Here is a 13,103-nt window from a genome sequence, read left to right on the forward strand (position 1 = left end):
TTCTGCTCCATTATATTTTGCAAATGTGAGAGAACACTCTGTATCTGCCTGTTTTCTTCTGGTTGACTTAATTCAACATCATACCCTGCAATTCCATTGCTGCGTGGCAAATTGCTTTGTTTTGTCTTTCTTATAGATGAATAGTATTTCATTGTGAATTTACCACAGATGCTTTATCCAATCATCTGTTCTCGGGCACCAGGGTTATTTCCCTTATACCAGTAATTGAAAGGATTCATTCAGAAATAGAAATAAGGAGAGATCCAAAATAGAATTTGAGAAAATATTTAATTTTTTTTAAATTATGAATTGTCTTTGAAATCTATTCTTCTCCGTTTGTTCATCATTAGTATTTCTAACAGGAGTTAATTTGTGGGCAGATTAAATAGTTTTTTTTATACTGAATTAATGGCCCATGTTGATTATTTAACTTTTGTTTATATTTTATTAACAGAAAATGATGCTTTGAAAGTAATTCATTGCAATTAAATTTTCAAACATCATTTAGTGGATTTTTATGTATTTAAATTTTTCTTTTATATATAAGTTTCTATATAAATATTTATATTTTGTTACCAATAGTCAAATTTTGGAGTTCAGTTACATGTAAGCAAGGTAGTAGTTTTACATAATTTTTGCTAAGTGAACATTGAATAGAACTAATTCTGGAAAAGACAATTTGACTGATGGATTTTGTTTTAATATTTATAAAACCAGTCATGTAATTACTGATATTTATCTCTGTAGCACAAATTAATAGCATAGAATGTATTTAGTTGAGTAGAATAGAATTTGGATGCATTTCATTTCTTTGTCTGAAATTATATATACAAAAATCTGTAGTACAATTAGACTTGTAACCATGTATCTCATACTGTTATTAATATAATAAAAACCAGTAGATTCAAAAATGACTTTACACTTATTGAACACAGTACAAATAATTTGCCAAATGCCTATTGAGATTCTGATCTTCATTTACATTTACATATTTATTTTATATTTCATGACCAAAATAAACAAATCCTTACAGATAATATATTTATTGAGTTAAATAAGCACACTCTTTTAATGTATACTAAATATGTTACTGTGAAAGCTGTTGTTACTGTTTTTGGCATATCAAATATGTCACGGGTAGCTTGCCGGGCTCTACAAGAGAGGTAGAGGAATCAAACCCAGTCTCACAATGGAGACATTACTGGTGCCCACTCGAGCAAATCTATGAACAACGGGAGGACAGTGCTACTAAATATGTATGATGACTAATAAAGCAGTTGAAATTAAAGGAATTAAAATTAAAGGAATGGAAATTCATTAATGATCCTACTCTAAAGTACAAAGTTATATACACTGCACAATTTGAATCAGTGAAGAGAACAGCACAGAGTCCCCTGCCCCCGCGCCTGGCTGTCCTCGCTGCGGCCCCTTGGAGGGGAGCGGGTTGAGTTTCCCTCCCTGCCCCAACTAGGGCTCCGGCAGGCGAAGACCTCCAGAACCAGCCACCATCATGCTGAGACCACTCTCCGCACACATGAAGGTACTGGCAGAGGAACAAAGGCATGCGGGCCCCGGGACTGAGATCTCCAAGCCTACTGGGATTGGAGTTGAGCATCCTCCACCCAGATCCTCCAAATTCCAGTAGGGGGGGTGGTCACACCCACCAACTGGCCCCCTGGCGCCGTGTAATCCCATCAGCGGCCAAGACTCAGAGACTATAAAAACCAGCTCCCGGAACCGCACGACCGCATTCGCAGTCACGCGACATCTTATTATGACATCTTATTATCTCATTCCTACTTTAGACAAAGTGGCAAGCTACCGAATGTAGCCTGCCCACATGGCAGAGTCTGGCAAACTCCCCGTGGCGTAACCAATATGCCAAATACCAGTAACAATAATGGGTCTCATTCTCCTAACTCTGAAAGAGCCTTGAATGTGGTACTTTTTAGAAAATCTCAGGGCTAGGACGAAGGAGACTTTACTGGGCCTGCTTGAGGCAACCAACAAATAACAGGATGGTCGTGATCGTGATCGTGAATTTGAAAAATAAAATATTCTCCAATTATTTAAGCATTCTAACAAATTTAACTTCTTCTCAATTATTACATTTATAATATGAAGTATGGAAAAAAATTCCAAAGAGAGACTCATTTTACCCTTTTCCTACCTATTTTGAGACTAGTTTAATTTATATTTTTTAAAGCAGCATTTGACTCTTACTCCAAAAATCTAACCACCTTTGATAAATCAGTAGCATTTAACCTTTCTCATTTTTATAGATCCTGACTCATTCTTCCAATTAAACCTTATAGTTGATGTTTCTGCTGCTAGAAACCATACATGATGGAATGATTTTTAGGAAAAAAAAATTGTGTGTGTAGTTTTACTTTAAGACTAAAAGAAATGAAATGAAGGATAATACTGTTTTATCCTTCCTCAGATAGGTTAGATTTATGGGGTCACACCCATCCCAGTGCTCCCAAGTCACTCCCATTCTTTTGTTTATTTGTAATGACTTCTCTATGCTCTCTTCCCCAAACAGTTAATCAGCTTATTCCCCTAATCGGTTTCTGTTAATTTGTAAGGTCAGATCTTTCTAGGACACTGAATTTATATTGCATGTTAATATTGCCTTTCTCCTCTCCTTATGTCTTTTGAATAGTTTACTTTAAAACAATGCCCTTTTCTATGGACACAAGAAGACAATTAATATTATGCTTTTGTAACATGGAATTTAATTGGCTTCGGATATTATTCATTCCTGGGCATCTGCTTTCTCAACTTAAGCCTCAGTTGCCCTCATGTCCTACTGCGCCCAAAAGCAGAGTCCCAAAGAGAAACTGGATGGAACCAGGGTAAACTATGTGCTACCCTGGCATTGAGATGGGCCTGGCCAAAGCACCACAATTCTCAACTATAAGTTAAGAGCTTGATCATGACAAATGCTGTCATGATCCAAAAGTAAAGACGAGACTAGAACCCTGCTAGGGATAGAAAGGTCTAATCTGACCTGAGCACTGTGGTCTGAGATCAAGATGACCCCAGGAGAGCAATTCTATAAGCTTAATGCATCTCTTACCGTGTCCATACAAAATGATTAATATTATGAATGCTTATATGTTTATTGGACAAAGAGAGAAGAAACTACCCATGGGATCCCGCCCTTGGGTGGGTCCTCCTGCTGAAAGAGAATCTGTCCTAGAGGCAGCATCCCCTGAGGGAAAGAACTTTAATCCTATTGATTGTGACCACACCTATGTGTAAACCCAGCCCCTCAAGGTTTTGGGGATTTAACTAGACTGTAAGAGTGGGCTGGGGAAGAAGATCAAGTGGAGGATCCAGAGTCAGAGCCAGAGGGAAGAAAGGATTCCATACTGAGGTCCAGGAGAGAGGCAGAGGAGAGACAGGATTGAAGAGAATTGGAATAAACTGCAACTAAGACCAATCAGCCTGGCTCTCATTTCTTCCTTCATCTGCCCTTGGTCAACAGCTGCCTCGATCCAGGCCACACACAGCGGCTCTAGAGCACCGAACACAAATGTGGGTGGTGAGATAGAGTCATCCAGAGAGTCCATGAAGACACAACCTTCAGCGTGCGTAGATTTTTACAGTATAGGTAAAGGTAAAGGTAAAGGCCCTCCCGTTGATCGTCGATTTGCTCGAGCGGGCCCAGTAGCGTCTCCATTGGAGACTTTGTTGTTACTGTGTCTGGCATATCGAATACTCTCGGTAGCTTGCCGGGCTCTCCGAGAGGGGCGGAGGAATCGAACTTGGGTCGGCCATGTTGGCCGCTTGTAAGGCTAACGCCCAAAGATTAGGATGACTATTCAAGGAGACATTACATCCAAAATTGATTGTGATAATATAAGGGCATGAGTGATAGTACAACAGGAGTGTAGGGGGTTTGCCTTTCATGAGGCCAGCCAGAATTTGATACCCAAAAGCCTCTATGATCCAGAGAGCCTGCCAACTGAATTCTGAATGCAGATAAGGAGTTAGTCCTGATTACTATCCAGAGTGACTGGGTATTCTCCCCACCAAAAAACAAAGAGCCAACAATGTTTGTGCTCATATAATAAAATACTATATCCTACAGCAGTTTAGAAAAATACATAAAAGTAAAGGCCCTCCCGTTGATTGTCGATTTGCTCGAGCGGGCCCAGTAACGTCTCCATTGGAGACTTTGGTGTTACTGTGTCTGGCATATCTAATACTCTCGGTAACTTGCCGGGCTCTCCGAGAGGGGCGGAGGAATCGAACTCGGGTCGGCCATGTTGGCTGCGTGCAAGGCAGACGCCCTACCCGCTGTGCTATCGCTCCAGCAGAAAAATACATATTATGAAAATTATAAAAATTATAAAATCATAATATACTTCTATTAAAATATTTTTAAAAATCTTAGTAACTCAATGTATTATGATAAAGTACTCGGAAAGAAAAAAAAGAAGAAAATCTGATTCAGTTATTCTGGGATCATGCAGTTAAATAATTTCTCATCTTAATATAAATAATGTCTCTACCCAATTTCTAGATGATTGCTTGATATATGTTAGCTTTTCAGTTAGATTTAAGCAGGAATATGAATCAATTATGTTAATTCCAGTATTTTGTGTGTGTTGGAGATTGCCAAGCCTGCTAAGATAGGGACTGGTCCTCCTCCACCTAGATCCCCCATCTTCCAATAGCTAGGGGTTACACCCACCAACTGCCCCTGTCACCGTGTTATCCCATAAATGGCCAAGACCAAGGGCCTATAAAACCCAGCTCCTGGAAGAGAACAGTGCAGAGTCTCATGCCCCTGCTCCTGGCTGTCCTCACTGGGGACCCTTGGAGGGGGGCATAGATAGAGTTTCCACCCCTGCCCCAAGCAGAGCCCCGGCAGCTGAAGTCCTCTGGACCCAGCCACAGCCATGCTTAAGACACTCTCCACATGTTCATATGAGCCTCACTCATGAAGGAACTGGCAGAAGAATCCAGGTGTGTGGGACCTGGGGCTGAGATCTCCAACCCTGCTCAGATCAGGCCTCCTCCTCGCTGATTCCCCCATCTTACAGTGGCTAGGCGTTACACCCACCAACTGCCCCCAGTACCATGTTATCCCATTAAAGGCCAAGACTCAGGGACTATAACACCCAGCTCCTAGACTAGTCTAAATACTAGACCTCTTATTGTCTAGTTCTCACTCTTGGAGAACCCGACAGGCTAGTGAGAGTATCCTGCCTGTACGGCAGAGTCTGTCAAGCTCCCCATGGTGGATTCAATATGCCAAAACCCAGTAACAATGATGGGTCTCATTCCTCTGACCCTGAAGGAGCCTCCAATGTGGCACTTGCTAAAATCTCAGGGCTAGGATGAATGGAGACGTTACTGGTACCGGCTTGAGGAAATCGATGAATAACAGGATGACAGTGATACAGTGATACAGTGTGTGTGTTAACATTATTCATGATTCTATGCATAGATATTTAAGTAAAATTAAATTTACTTTGAAAGGAACATATAGTACAAGAATCCAAGTCTCAAAAATTATGTACAGTTTCATAATATGACTCATATGTCCTTCTTAGATTCAGAGACATTTCTAGTAATCAACATTATCCCTGAATTTAAATTTACTATGTAGTTTAACATTAGAAAATTAAAATAAGAATGTATAATCATTAAGTTTAGTTTAATCCTAGATTAGTTACCTTTAGCTATATGAAGGCCCATATTTAAAAAAAAGAGAACTCAACTAAGAAATAGTAATTAAAAAATAGGCTTCTTGTTTTAGACATAAGGAAAAAATGAGCTTAACTTGGTTTGTAATTTATAGAAGAGTAAATAAGATACAGACTTTAAATGGTTTTAAATATTTGACATATTTTTTTAAAACAGTTAATTTTGGGGGGGGGCGGTAATACCTGGTGGTGCTTTGGGCTTACTGTTGGTTCTACAACTAGGGTTCATTAATGTCAGGCTCTGGGGATTATATGGGTTGTTTGGGATAGAATTAGAATAGGCAGTATGCAAGGTAAATGCCCTACATTGCACTACCTCTCAGAAGATGACATGTGTTCACATACAAAAATTGACTAGGTAGTACTAAGTATATCTTTGACTATGAAACAAAAACATGATGTTTGATAAGGTCAAAAATAAATTAGGGGCCTGGAGTGATAGCACAGTGAGTACAGCATTCGCCTTGCATGTGGCCAACCCGAGTTCAATTCCCAGCATCCCATATGGTCCCCTGAGCACCACCAGGAGTAATACCTGAGTGTGTGTACCAGGAGTAACCCTTGTGCATTGCTGGGTATGACTCAAAAAGAAAAAAATAAAAATAAAATAAAATAGCCATTAAAACGAAAGTATTAATAACTGAGTATAGTTTTAAAATATGCTACTTAAGTGTAAAATATAGAGCAGTATAATTTTGTTATTATCTTGGTGAACATTTTGAATATAACACTTTAATATAGAAGCGTTATATTAAAATATCTATAGATTGTCTATGTTAAACTTTAGACATTTTCTTGGTAGCACTGTCATTCCATTGTTCATCAATTTTCTTGAGAGGGCACCAGTAACATCTCTATTGAGATTTGTTACTGTTTTTGGCATATTGAATACAATGTCGGGAGCTTGCCAGACTTTGCCATGCTGGCGAGATACTCTTGGTAGGAATTGAACCCATGTTGGCCACGTGCAAGGCAAACACCCAACCTGCTGTTCTCCAACCCAGACATTTTCTTGGTAAGAGGAATAATATCAATTTTATTACTAAGGCTGAATTTCACTCTGGTTGTTAACTTTCACTAATATAGTATTAGAGAAGACATTTTAGAAATCTTTATTATCTATGGATCTATTTTTTATCTTATCTTTTCAGCTTGGGCTGTAGTGATAGCATAGTGGGTAGGGTATTTGCCTTGCACGTGACTGATCCATGTTCAATTCCTCTGTCTCTCCCGGAGAGGCCCGCAAGCTATGGAGAGTATTTCACCCACAAGGCAGATACTGGCAAACTCCCTGTGATGTATTTGATATGCCAAAAACAGTAACAACAAGTCTCACAATGGAGAGGTTACTGTTGCTTGCTAGAGCAAATCCATCAACAATGGGAGGACAGGACAGACAGTACAGTGCTATGTTTTCAGCTTTAAGTTAGAAGATTTATTTGTTCTCAGAATCACCTACATAATCTGTGTGTCTCAAATCAGTATTTCTAGGCTTTCCCTATTACTCAAGAACTAGTAAACTCTAATTCCTTTCTTCTTATACTAAAAACATGAAGCTCATAATTGTTTATTATTTTATTTAATTTTGGTTGGGGAACCCACCGAGAGGTCTGAGGGATCTATTCCTGGCTCTGCACTCAGCACCTAGTCTTTGTGTAGCTTGGGTAAACCAAACAAGTTGTTGGAGATAGAACTTGAGTCCGTTGGTCACAGGACCAAGCACCACACCTACCTCTAGCCCCCAAATTATACCGCTAGTGCTTGAAGATCTATATGTAGATGAGAGTCCCAAATTAGATCTTTAGCCATATTCCATATTTTGATTGATAACTTGGATACCTAATGAGATATCTCAGCTAACACGTCTGCTCTACAGTTTTGTTCATTTAGCTAAAAATTAGTTTTATACCTTTCATTTTCTGAATTCATAAACACTAAAGTCTTTATTGTTTCATTTTATAACTCAAGTCCAATTATTTAACCTATTGTCCTAATTTTCAAAATTTCAACAAATAAAACCTTTTCTCATGCACAATCAATAAACCTAATGCTTTTCACTTCTACATTAGAGCAGTAATTCAATTTTCTCCTTACCTATGTTTCTATTAGCCTATTCTCATAATATCATCCATTTGAAATGCAAATTATATTATGTATTACACTAAAATAATATAAATAAAAATTATATTATGAATTATGTTGTATTATATTGTATTATATCGCAAATTATATTGCAACTTATGTTGTGTATTTTATGTATTATATTATGCAACTCTGCTCAAAATCTTTCACTGGATTTCCATCTCGCACCGTATAAATTTTTGTTCTTAACTATGCATTTTTTCATTCCCTGTCATATTGGTGTAAACTTATATTAGAAACATGAATCTCATAAGTGTGTATGATTACCTAGATATAATCAGCACTTAGATATCTCTCAAAATTTCAAAACTATTCTTAAAGTTCCCCAAGTTATCTTTTTTCCTTCAACAAATCTTCTCTGATTTCTTTTAGTTCTTGAATTTTATTTCCTCATATAGACTTTTTCTGATCATTCTGCTTTAAATATAATTTCCCATATTAATTTTTATAATAAAATTTTTACTCCATAAGATTTTACAATTGCCCTCATAGTCTTTCCCTATTATACAATGTTCTAACAGTTTCTCCCATAAGAAAAGAGTCTCCAATGGATAGTTTAGCTTCATTTATTAATTTAGCACCATCATCTATAGAGGGATGGGCATGTTACAGAAACTCCATAACACCCAAATTATATCTTAGGGTTGAATTAGTAAATTAGAAGTTTTAATTAAAAAATTGTGTTCAATTAAAATCTTCAAGGGCTGGAGCAATAGCACAGCGGATAGGGCATTTGCCTTGCATGCAGTCGACCTAGGTTCGATTCCCAGCATCCCATATGGTCCCCCGAGCACCGCCAGGAGTAATTCCTGAGTGCATGAACCAGGAGTAACTCCTGTGCATCGCCTGATGTGACCCAAAACGAAAAAAAAATAAATAAAATAAAATCTTCAAATTACTAGAGCATATACTGATATTCTAAATTTTAAGTTTGAAAAGGATTAATACAATGAATTAGATCGTTAATACCACTCAGATAATAAATTAGAAGAGCATTACTCAGTTCTTGAGATTTCATTAAAAAAATTTAAGAAAGGAATAAAGGCTTCACACAGAAACCAAATAAAATCTCATATAAATCTGATAGAGTTCTTGAAAACCTGCAAAAATAAATACAAAAAATAGCACTAAATATTTTGGTGAGGTCAATTGAAAGAAGGATGAAAAAACTAAGTCTTGGGCTGGAAAGAGGGTAGCAGGTATGGTGCTTGACTTTATTAAGATCAACTTGAGTTCAATTCCCTTGCACTTTATATACACCCTGTCAGGAATAACCCCTGAGCATAGAGCCAGAAGTAAACCCAGATCATAGCTGGTGTGGCCCCCCAAAAACAAAGAAATAAAAAAATAAATCTATAATTTAGGAGTGAAATGGTTGTTAATTATTCATTGAGGTAGTATTGATTAAATAATTAATTCATTATTATTTATAATTACAAATCATTTGGGCTGGAGCAATAGCACAGTGAGTAGGGCGTTTGCCTTGCAAGCGGCCAACATGGCCAACCCGAGTTTGATTCCTCTGCCCCTCTCGGACAGCCCGGCAAGCTACCGAGAGTATCTCGCCCGCACGGCAAAGCCTGGCAAGTTACCCGTGTTGTATTAGATATGCCAAACACAGTAACAACAAAGTCTCATGATAGAGACGTTACTGGGCCTGCTCGAGAAAATCGATGAACAATGGGAAGACAGTGACAGTGACAGTAACAACAAATCATTTAAAAATAGTCAGAAGATTTGGACAGAGAGATAATACACCCTGTAAGAAACTTGCCTCACACAAGCCCAACTAGATTTGATACCTAGTACCCCATATATTCCCCTGAACCCCAACAGAAGTAATCCTTAGCACAGAGAAAGGAGTAAACCCTGACAAAGCCAGATGTAGCTCTACCCAGAGCTCTAATATCCTCTGGGTGGAGGATGCTCAGCCCCGATCCTAGCAGGCTTGGAGATCTCAGCCCTGGGACCCAGATCCTCCATCTTCCAGTAGGCAGAGGTCACACCCACCAACTGCTTCCCAGCGCTGTGCAATCCCATCAACGGCCAAGACCCAGAGACTATAAAACTCAGCTCCCAGAAGAGAACAGCACAGAGTCTCCTGCCTCCGGACCTGGCTGTCCTCGCCGGGGCCTCTTGGAGTGGCAGGTTGAGTTTTCCTCCCCTCCCCAAGCAGAGCCCCAGCAGCCGAAGACCTCCAGAACCAGCAGCAACCCTGCTGAGACCACTCTCCACACGTATGAAGGTACTGGCAGTGGAACAAAGGCATGCGGGTCCCGGTTCTAAGATCTCCAAGCCTGCTCGGATCAGGGCTGAGCATCCTCCACCCAGATCCTCCATCTAACAGTAGGCAGGGGTCACACACACCAACTGCCCCCCCTTCCTCCAGCACTGTGTAATGGGACTATAAAACCCAGCTCCCGGAAGCGGCCACTTTTGCAGCCACATGACATCTTATTATCTAGTTCTTACTCTGGAGAACTTGGCAGGCTACCAAAAGTATCCTACCCACATGGCAGAGTCTGGCCAACTCCCCGTCGTGTATTTAATATGCCAAATACCAGTAACAATGATGGGTCTCATTCTTCAGATTCTTAAAGAGCCTCAAATGTGGCACTTTCTAAAATTTCAGGGCTAGGACGAAGGAGATGTTACTGGCACCTGCTCGAGGCAATCAATGAACAACTGATGACAGTGATACAGTAGCATATTGAATATGTTATGGATAGCTTACCAGGCTCTGCTGTGCAGGCATAATAGAGGCTGTTAGGGCATCCTCTAATCATCCTTGCAGGTGTTCCCATGGTTCAGACTGTATCTGAACCCCATCAAATATGGTGCAGTAATCTTGAAAGATGTGTATTAAGTGTCTTTTGATGTGTCACGGCTTCGCTGTCCAGAAAGCGACTTAGAGCATCGCGGTGGCTGGGTAGTAGAGGTAATGGAGGTAGTGGAGGTCTGCCGATGAGGTATGTATCTGGTACTGTTAGGCTGCGCCTTCTGAATGTGATCACTGGGTCACTGGAGATTGATGGAATTCAGCAGGGCAGGGTAGGGTGAGGCTTCTGGGTTTAATCCCTGCGTTGCCAGAGATTAGTGGGAGCAGGCAAATGACCTCTGTTTCTGGGTCCCATTGAGCCTGGAGTCCTAGGTCACAAAGTTCCACTTAGCTGGTTCTGTGGAGCTTCACTCGTGTATGAGTCTCGGCACAAGCATCCGGAAAGCAGCCTGGAGCGTGGTGGTAGTATTATATATAATATATGATATACCCTGTACGCATTGTACATACATATTGAATGTTTTCCAAAATTATTTGTATACTATTTGATTTTCTTGAAATAAAAGTTTTGTGTCAGATAAACATTACTTTTTTTTTTATCTCTGTTCAAATAATACAGCCAGGTTCATTTTTTTGATTTTAGAACCATTTCTAATATTTTTGAAAATCTCCAAACTATTTCCATAACATGTGATTCAGTTAACATTTCAATCAAGAGTTAATAATAATGCGTTGTCACCAATTGTCACCACATTTATTACTTTTTTATTTTATTACATAGACTGCTGTCCCTTTCACTATTGTCTGATTTTTTTCCCTTTGACTTACATAGATTCTTTTTACATTTTTTTAAAGTTTACTAAAACACCATGATTTATAAAAAGTAATTCATAGTTGAGTTTTAGACATATAATATCACAAGACCAGTCCCACCAACAGTGTCAATTTCCATCTACCAGAGTTCCAAGGTTCCCTCCTATACTGCCATTCCAAGCCTACCCTCCTGGCAGGTGCCTCTCTAAGTTCGGTTGTTAATGTTTGGGTCTCTAGATTTTAGTGTTGTTGACTCTGTGGTTTGGATATTTAGCTCTATCATTCTATTAACACCACATTTGTACCTGACTCCCCTGACCTGGCCCCATTGCTTCTACTCTGACTTTTCTCCTACACTCTTTCTTAGCCTCTACTTTGGTGCCAAGGTCGCTCTGGGAATCCTCCTTTAAAACATCACATTCTCTTATCCAGTTCTTCTAAATACCACATAGAAGTTACATCACTATGTTTTTATCCTTCTTCGGGCTTACTTCATGATATCTTCCAGTTCCATTCATCTTTCTGTGAATGCCTAATTTCATCATTCTTTATGGTTGTGTAATATTCCATTATATATATATATATCTCAGATCCTTGTGATGCACATATCTGTCACTGGGTATCCAAGTTAACTCTAAATCTTAGCCATTGTAAGTACTAAAAGTGATGATTTGTAAACCCTGAGTTTGTTTGATTGAAAAGTATTTGTGTCCAGGTTCTCTTATGGACATGGAAACACCAGGTCATTATACAAATTTATGAGTGCTTAAGAGCTGATCATTCTTTTCTTTGAAAAGAGGACATCCACTGTGGTAACCCCAACGTGCTAGATAGACACAGAAACCCACATATCCTGCATGCACTTTGAATTCTATTTTTTAGAATACTGGTGGGCCTCTTATGAAACATGGTAGGCCCTGATTCTGTTGGCTACATCCAATAAATATGAGTTCTGTATTACTTAAAGTTGTCTTATTATGAGCAGTTTTAGATAAAGATACATGATTCTTTGCTTTTGGATGAGAAATATTCCGTATTTTTTCTTAAAAAAGAAGTTTCATGTCCTCAGTGGGTTCACAGGAGTAGATTGACTTATTCTCTGTCAAATTCTTATCACTGCTTGGTGCAGGTGGAACCAAGTTCATCATGGAGAGATGAACCCTAGTAGAAATCACATTAATTTTAAGACTGTGGGAGTGCTCAGGAGAATTTGGTAAGGTCCCTTTCACTTAGGCAATGGTTGATCTGAAGGTAATCCATTCTTCCAAGTTCTAGTTCAAAACTGACTATCGGGCTCAATTTTGTTTGGACGGATTCTGATTTGGATGACACAAAATAATGAGAAAGGTTATCTTTTAGGAAAAAAGAAGGAAGCAAAACTATAGCTAAAATATTGCTTTATGTTACTAGAAAGTATGGTGTAATGTAAAAAACATAGGATTTTAATCAATATATCTTACTTATACTTAGTGGCCATAAATTAAAATACAAAAAGTAAGATACATTTCTGTATCACCTCTGTATTTTTCTAGAAGTGACTAAAATATTACTTAACTAATATTTTGGGTTAGGTAAAAATGAGTTAAATCTATAAAAATCATATCTTGCCTCTATGAGCCAAATCTGTGTAATTTATATGGTTTTAC

The sequence above is a fragment of the Sorex fumeus genome, unplaced genomic scaffold (assembly GCF_029834395.1).
Source record: "Sorex fumeus unplaced genomic scaffold, SorFum_2.1 ptg000008l, whole genome shotgun sequence".
NCBI lineage: Eukaryota > Metazoa > Chordata > Mammalia > Eulipotyphla > Soricidae > Sorex > Sorex fumeus.